The following is a 7222-nucleotide window of genomic DNA, read 5'->3' on the forward strand; positions in this document are numbered from 1 at the left end:
TTTAATCTCTAAAAATCATGTTTATGATCAATGTTTGGAACATTTAGCTACCTAAACATGTTACACTACTTAATTTAGCAATAATTCATGACAAAAATTGGCCATAACCTATTTATATCAAAAAGCCCCAAATTGCTCAAGAACACAAAAACCCTAGATTTCTAAAAATTTTGATGTTTTTGGCTTCAAATCATGTTAAATAGCATAAATCTAGGTTATACATGCATAAAATACTAACAATTTAACACTAATTACACTAGAAATTAACAAAATTAAATTAGGTACAATATTGGTAATTATCACAAAAACTAGAAAATTTATGAGTTTAGGGGTGTAATTTTTACCTTTTTGTTGAAGAATCCGAACCTAGGCATGATTAGAGCAAGAAATTTGACGAATTACGGTGAAAAATTTCAAATTTTAGAGAGGATTTTGGGGTATTTTCAGATGTTTGTGTGTGTTGTGGTGTGAAGACAGAACCAGTCGACTGCCTTTTGATCCTGAGCTGAAATACAGCTCCATACGATCGCATGGAGTTGAAGTTCAAAACCCATACGATCGCATGGGTCTGGTATTTTTTTTTTTATAAAAAACCTTATAAATTATAAAACATATAATTAAAAAAAATTTAAAAATTTGTTTCTTTTTAGGATGAGGGCGTTTCGGATCGTTGTCCTAGTCCGTCCCTCGACAAAATTTTAAAATTTGTCAATTCAAAGCGCGATTTTAAAAGTAAAGATTTTTGGGTTTTTTAAATGTTTTTGGCATACTTTAGCTCAATAAGATTAAAAATAATGATAATAAAAGTTCTCGACCCTCCCTTGGGTAGATCAATTTCGGTTCAAAGATCTAGTCTTCAACTCGCGACGAATTTTTAGAAATCAATTTTTAACTTAGCGAAATAAAGTAAATTTTTATTTTTAAATTCACACCAAACTTAAATTTAAAATGCATAAAATTTAAAATTCATATTAAAAATTCACACCAAATTTAAATTATATTTTTGTTTTTATACATACAAACTTATATTAAAAATATTAATTTTTCAAATATTTACAATTTTAAATATATTAATTTTAGAAAGTTACATTAATAATTTAATATTAATATATTAAATTTAAAAACATAATAAAATTAAAAATTAAAAATCTTTTTGGTCTTTTATCCCACTTTAATCAATCAAATATTATCAAAAATATACGCCCCTCTTTTCGGTAAAGTAATTTTGGCTATATTACCTAGTTTTACTCCTGACGAATTTTTGAAATATTTTGGGTTGATTGATTAAAGATATTTATACCTTAAGAATAAACGGTAAATTTCGCAGTGATGTAATAAATTTTTTGTATGATATCAATAATTTCAGTCGCAAAACCTAATTTTATAGAGTATCAATTTAATACTTTATAGCGAACGATTTAGCGTTTATTATCAAAAGGTTCAAAGCAATAAAAATAAAAACTGTACATACTTACCTGTGAAATAGAATTCTCAGTGACCTGTTTTAGGTCACTCATAAGATAGTTGGACTAATTGGTTTTCCATAGCTACATAGGCGTAACCTCGAGCATTCAATGTTTTTCTTCGAAACATATGAACAGCCCATCTCTGCATAAAGTAACAAATTCGGTATTGGAATATGTCTGATTCATCGAGCATTTTCCTTCGTGTGACCATTTTCCGCATTTGTGACATCTTTCAAGGTGTCGTGCTCTTCTTTTAGCTGCGAATTTTGATTTTCCTTTACCAAACTGTAACTTATTATTTTCGTTCCTGGATTCTTTTCTTACTCTGTCCAATTTGCCTCTGATTAATGAAACTATTTCACTTGGAAGGGTATCATTATTACGTTTAGTGATTAAAGCGTGTAGCATTAGACCATGGTTTAGTTCACAGGAAGTCTTCATCTCATAAAACCTAAAAAAAATAAAAATTCAGAATGGGGGGGAGAAGACTAGTTCTTTAGGGTCTGCTAAGGAAAGACCATTTAGATTCCATTCTCGAGAACTACACGAAAACAGAAAATCTAACTCTAACAGAAATACATATTATCCTAAAAAGATTCGAATCACCCCACACTTAGTTTGCTGTGGTGTTGAAATTGTGATTAACTTCATCTTCAACTTCCATTGGACTATCTATGTAATGTTTAACTCTGTGACCATTAACTTTAAATTCAATCCCATTTGAATTTATTAACTATATTGTTCCGTATGGGAAAACTCTTTTGACTATGAATGGTCCAGACCATCTTGATTTCAATTTTCCAGGAGATAGCTTGAATCGTGAATTGAAAAGAAGAACTCTGTCTCCTTCCTTAAATTCTTTTGAACTTCTGATTCTTTTATCATGCCATTTCTTCGTTCTTTCTTTATAGATTAACGAATTTTCGTATGCTTCATGTCTTAATTCTTCTAATTCGTTTAGTTGACTTAATCGTAGACGTCCAGCTTCATGTAAATCAAGATTACATGTCTTCAAAGCCCAAAATGCTTTGTGTTCGATTTTTACTGGAAGATGACATGCTTTTCCGTAAACTAGTCTGAAAGGTGTGGTTCCAATTGGAGTTTTGTAGGCTGTTCTAAAAGCCCAGAGTGCATCCTCCAATTTCATGGATCATTCCTTCGGATTTGATCCTACGGTTTTCTCTAGAATACGTTTTAAAGCTCGGTTGGTATTTTCAACTTGTCCACTTGTTTGTGGATGATAAGCAGTGGAGATTTTATGAGTTACTCCATATCTTTTGAGAACTTTCTCAAGTTGATTATTATAGAAATGAGTACCCGATCACTTATTAAAGCTTTCGGTGTTCCAAACCTAGCAAAAAGATGTTTTAAAAAGTTGACTACAACTCGTGCATCGTTAGTTGGGAGAGCTTGTGCTTCCGCCCATTTAGATACATAATCAATGGGAACGAGAATATATAGATTATTATGAGATTTTGGAAATGGACCCATAAAGTCAATACCCCAAATGTCAAATACTTCACATACTTGAATGACATTTTGTGGCATTTCATCACGTTGACTTATTTTCCGGCCCTTTGACAAGCATCACAGGATTTACAAAGAAAGTGTGCGTCTTTGAAAATTGTAGGCCAATAGAATCCAGCATCGTAAACTTTTCTTGCTGTAAGTTGAGGCCCATAATGCCCTCCTGTTGGTCCTGTGTGACAATGGTTTAAGATTTGACTAGCTTCATCTCCGAATACACATCGGCGTATTATTCCATCGGGACAACTTTTAAACAAATGTGGATCTTCCCAGAAATAGTGTTTTATATCACTAAAGAATTTCTTTCATTTTTGGTACGACAATCCTTTTTCAAGGAATCCACATACTAAGTAGTTTGTATAATCTGCAAACCATGGAATTTCATTATAATCTATCTTCAATAGATATTCATCAGGAAAGTTGTCTTGTATGGCCGATTCATTTAGAACTTCTAATTCAGGATTTTCAAGACGAGAAAGATGATCAGCGGCGAGATTTTTTGCTCCCTTTTTATCTCGGATTTCAATATCAAACTCTTATAAGAGTAAGATCCAACAGATTAATCTTGGTTTGGCATCTTGTTTCGAAAATAGGTATCTAAGAGCAGAATGGTCGGTATAGACCACCGTTTTAGCTAGAACGAGATATGAACGAAATTTGTCAAAAGCAAAAACAATAGCAAGGAGTTCTTTTTCAGTAGTCTTGTAATTCGTTTGTGCTCCTTGTAACGTCTTACTAGCATAATATATAGGTTGAAATCGTTTTTCAATCCTTTGTCCTAAAACGGCTCCCATTGCAAAATCACTTGCATCACACATTAGTTCAAACGGTAGATTCCAATTTGGAGTTATCATGATTGACGCATTAGTGAGTTTTTCTTTAAGTATATTAAAAGATTTGATGCATTCATTTGAAAAGATAAATGGAGCATCCTTTTCAAGGAGTTTATTCATAGGAGTGGCAATTTTAGAAAAATCTTTTATGAAACGTCGGTAAAAACCGGCATGCCCTAGAAAACTCCTAACTCCTCTAACATTGGTGGGATGTGGAAGTTTAGCAATTACATCTACTTTAGCTCTATCCACTTCAATTCCTTCCTTTGAAATTTTATGTCCAAGAACGATGCCTTCTTTAACCATGAAATGACATTTCTCCCAATTAAGTACTAGATTTGATTGTTCGCATCTAATAAGCATTCGTTCAAGATTAACTAGACATGTTTCAAAAGTATCACCGAAGACTGAAAAGTCATCCATGAAAACTTCCATGCATTCTTCTATCATGTCGTGAAAAATCGCCATCATGCACCTTTGAAAGGTTGCAGGGGCGTTGCAAAGTCCAAATGGAATGCGTTTGTAAGCAAAAGTACCATAAGGGCACGTGAATGTGGTTTTCTCTTGGTCCTCGGGTGCTATTGGAATTTGAAAGTATCCGGAAAAATCATCAAGAAAACAATAGTAACTGTTTCCGGCTAATCTTTCCAACATTTGATCAATAAAAGGTAAGGGAAAGTGATCTTTTCTAGTGGCGTCATTTAATTTTCTATAATCAATACAAACACACCATCCTGTTATAGTCCTAGTAGGAATAAGCTCATTTTTCTCATTTGTGATGACAGTCATGCCACCCTTTTTAGGCACGCATTGAACCGTGCTTACCCATGGACTATCAGAGATTGGATATATTAAACCTGCATCAAGCAGTTTAATAATTTCTTTCTTAACAACATCTTGCATATTAGGATTTAGTCTTCGTTGGCGTTGCACATACGTTTTATGACCTTCTTCCATAAGGATTTTATGTGTGCAATACGAAGGACTTATTCCTTTAATATCATGAATTTTCCATGCAATAGCTGGTTTATGAGCTTTTAGCACAGAAATGAGTTTAGATTTTTCATTTTTAGTAAGAGAAGACGATATTATTACAGGTAATTCAGATTCACCATGTAAATAAGCATATTCCAAATGGTTTGGAAGTGGCTTTAACTCTAATGTCGACGGTTCTTCTATCGATAATTTATATCGATATTTGTCTTCTTCTTTTAGCATTTGAATTTCTTCTGTTGTTGGTTCATATCCATTAGCCATAAGTGTAGCTAACATTTTAGTTTCATCAATTGGTTCAGTTCTTTCTCCTAAAGAACATTCTCCTGTTCCTTGTAATTCTGGAAATTCTTCTAACAATTCTGCATGTGAATCTATAGTTTGAATATAATAACATGTATCATCTGCAGATTGCAGTTGTTGCATTGCTCTATCAACAGAAAAGGTAACACTCTCGTCCTCTATACTTAGGGTCAGTTTATTACCAAACACGTCTATTATTGCTTTAGCCGTGTTTAAGAATGGTCTTCCTAATATGAGAGGAACTCGAGAATCTTCTTCCATATCCAGAATAACAAAATCTACTGGAAATACTAAAGTACCAACTTTAACTAGCATGTTCTCCATTATCCCTCTAGGATATTTTACTGATCGATCGGCTAGTTGTATGCTTATTCGTGTTGGTTTCAATTCTTCAAGGTCTAGTTTAGCGTATAGTGAATACGGCATTAAATTTATACTAGCACCTAAGTCTGCCAATGCTTCTATTGAATTAAGACTACCCAGAAAACATGGAATTGTGAAACTTCCTGGATTTGATAATTTTTCGGGTATCTTATTCAACAGCACTGCAGAACAATTAGCATTCATTGTAACAGCCGAGAGTTCTTCCATTTTCTTTCTATTCGTGATTAGATCTTTCAGAAATTTAGCATATCTAGGCATTCCTGAAATCACATCAAAGAAAGGAAGATTTACATTTATTTGTTTAAACATATCCAAGAATTTGGATTGCTTGGCTTCAAGTCTCTCTTTTCTCATTTTACTCGGGTAAGGAAGTGGTGGTTGGTATGGTTTAACATAAGGTTTAGCCTTAACTGTGTTATCTTCATTAACCTTCTAAACTACCGGTTCTTTTTCCTTATCTTGCTCAGATTGTGGTTCTTGTGGAGTAGGAATAGAGTCATCATAAATTACAGGTATTTCAGGTGGTTTAAGTGTAATACCACTTCTTGTGGTAATGGCTTTAGCTGTTTCATTCCGGGGGTTAGCATTTGTATCACTTGGTAAACTTCCCGGTTTTCTTTCACCTATCAACCTTGCTAGGTTGCTCACTTCTTGTTCCAGATTTTGAATAGAAGCTTGTTGATTTCTAAATGCTTGAGCATTTTGTTCATTGGTTTGTTTCTGAGATGTGAAAAACTGAGTTTGAGATTCAACTAGCTTTGACATCATGTCTTCTAAATTTGGTTTTTTATCATCGGTTTGTGGTGGTTTGTTTTGAAAAATAGGTCTTTGCTGGTTGTAAGTATTATTGGATACTTGTTGATTGCTTGGACCTTGTTGATTGTTGTATGGAACATTTCGGTTATAATTCTGGTTTTGATTGTAGTTTGGTCTTGGCGGTTGATAATTATTCTGATAATTATTTCCAGGCCTTTGGTTTATGTATGAAACATTCTCTCTTTGTTCCATTGTTAGTTCAATACTGAGACAATCTTTTGTCAAATGTGGTCCTCCACACTGCTCACAACTAATTCTTATTGAGTGAATATCTTTAGTCATCTTTTCCATTCGTCTCTCGACAGCATCTATCTTTGCGGAAATGGAATCTAAGTCATGGCTAGAATCGGCTCTAGCTGCTTTAGATGATCTAACGATATCTTTTTCTTGATGCCACTCATGTGAGTGGGAAGCAGTGTTATCAATAATTTTGTAAGCGTCAGTTGCTGTTTTCTTCATAATAGAACCACCAGCTGCTATATCTATTTCTTTTCTTGTAGTGATGTCGCATCCTTGGTAGAATATTTGTACTATTTGACAGGTGTCTAAACCATGTTGCGGACATCCTCTTAATAACTTTCCAAATCTTGTCCATACTTCATATAGAGTTTCATTTGGCTTCTGTGTGAACGTAACAATTTCTCCTTGAAGTCTCACGGCTTTAGATGCCGGAAAGAATTGTTTAAGAAATTTTTCAACTAAAACGTCCCATGTATCAATCGCCCCTTCAGGTAATGATTCTAACCAATCTTTGGCTTCTCCCTTTAAAGTCCAGGAAAATAAAATGAGATATATCTGTTCATCCTCCACTTCTCGGATTTTAAATAGTGTGCAGATCCTATTAAAGGTTCGAAGATGTTCGTTTGGATCTTCCTTCGGCGCACCACTAAATTGGCATTG

This window comes from Rutidosis leptorrhynchoides, chromosome 4 (genome assembly GCF_046630445.1).
Source record: "Rutidosis leptorrhynchoides isolate AG116_Rl617_1_P2 chromosome 4, CSIRO_AGI_Rlap_v1, whole genome shotgun sequence".
NCBI classification, from domain to species: Eukaryota; Viridiplantae; Streptophyta; class Magnoliopsida; order Asterales; family Asteraceae; genus Rutidosis; species Rutidosis leptorrhynchoides.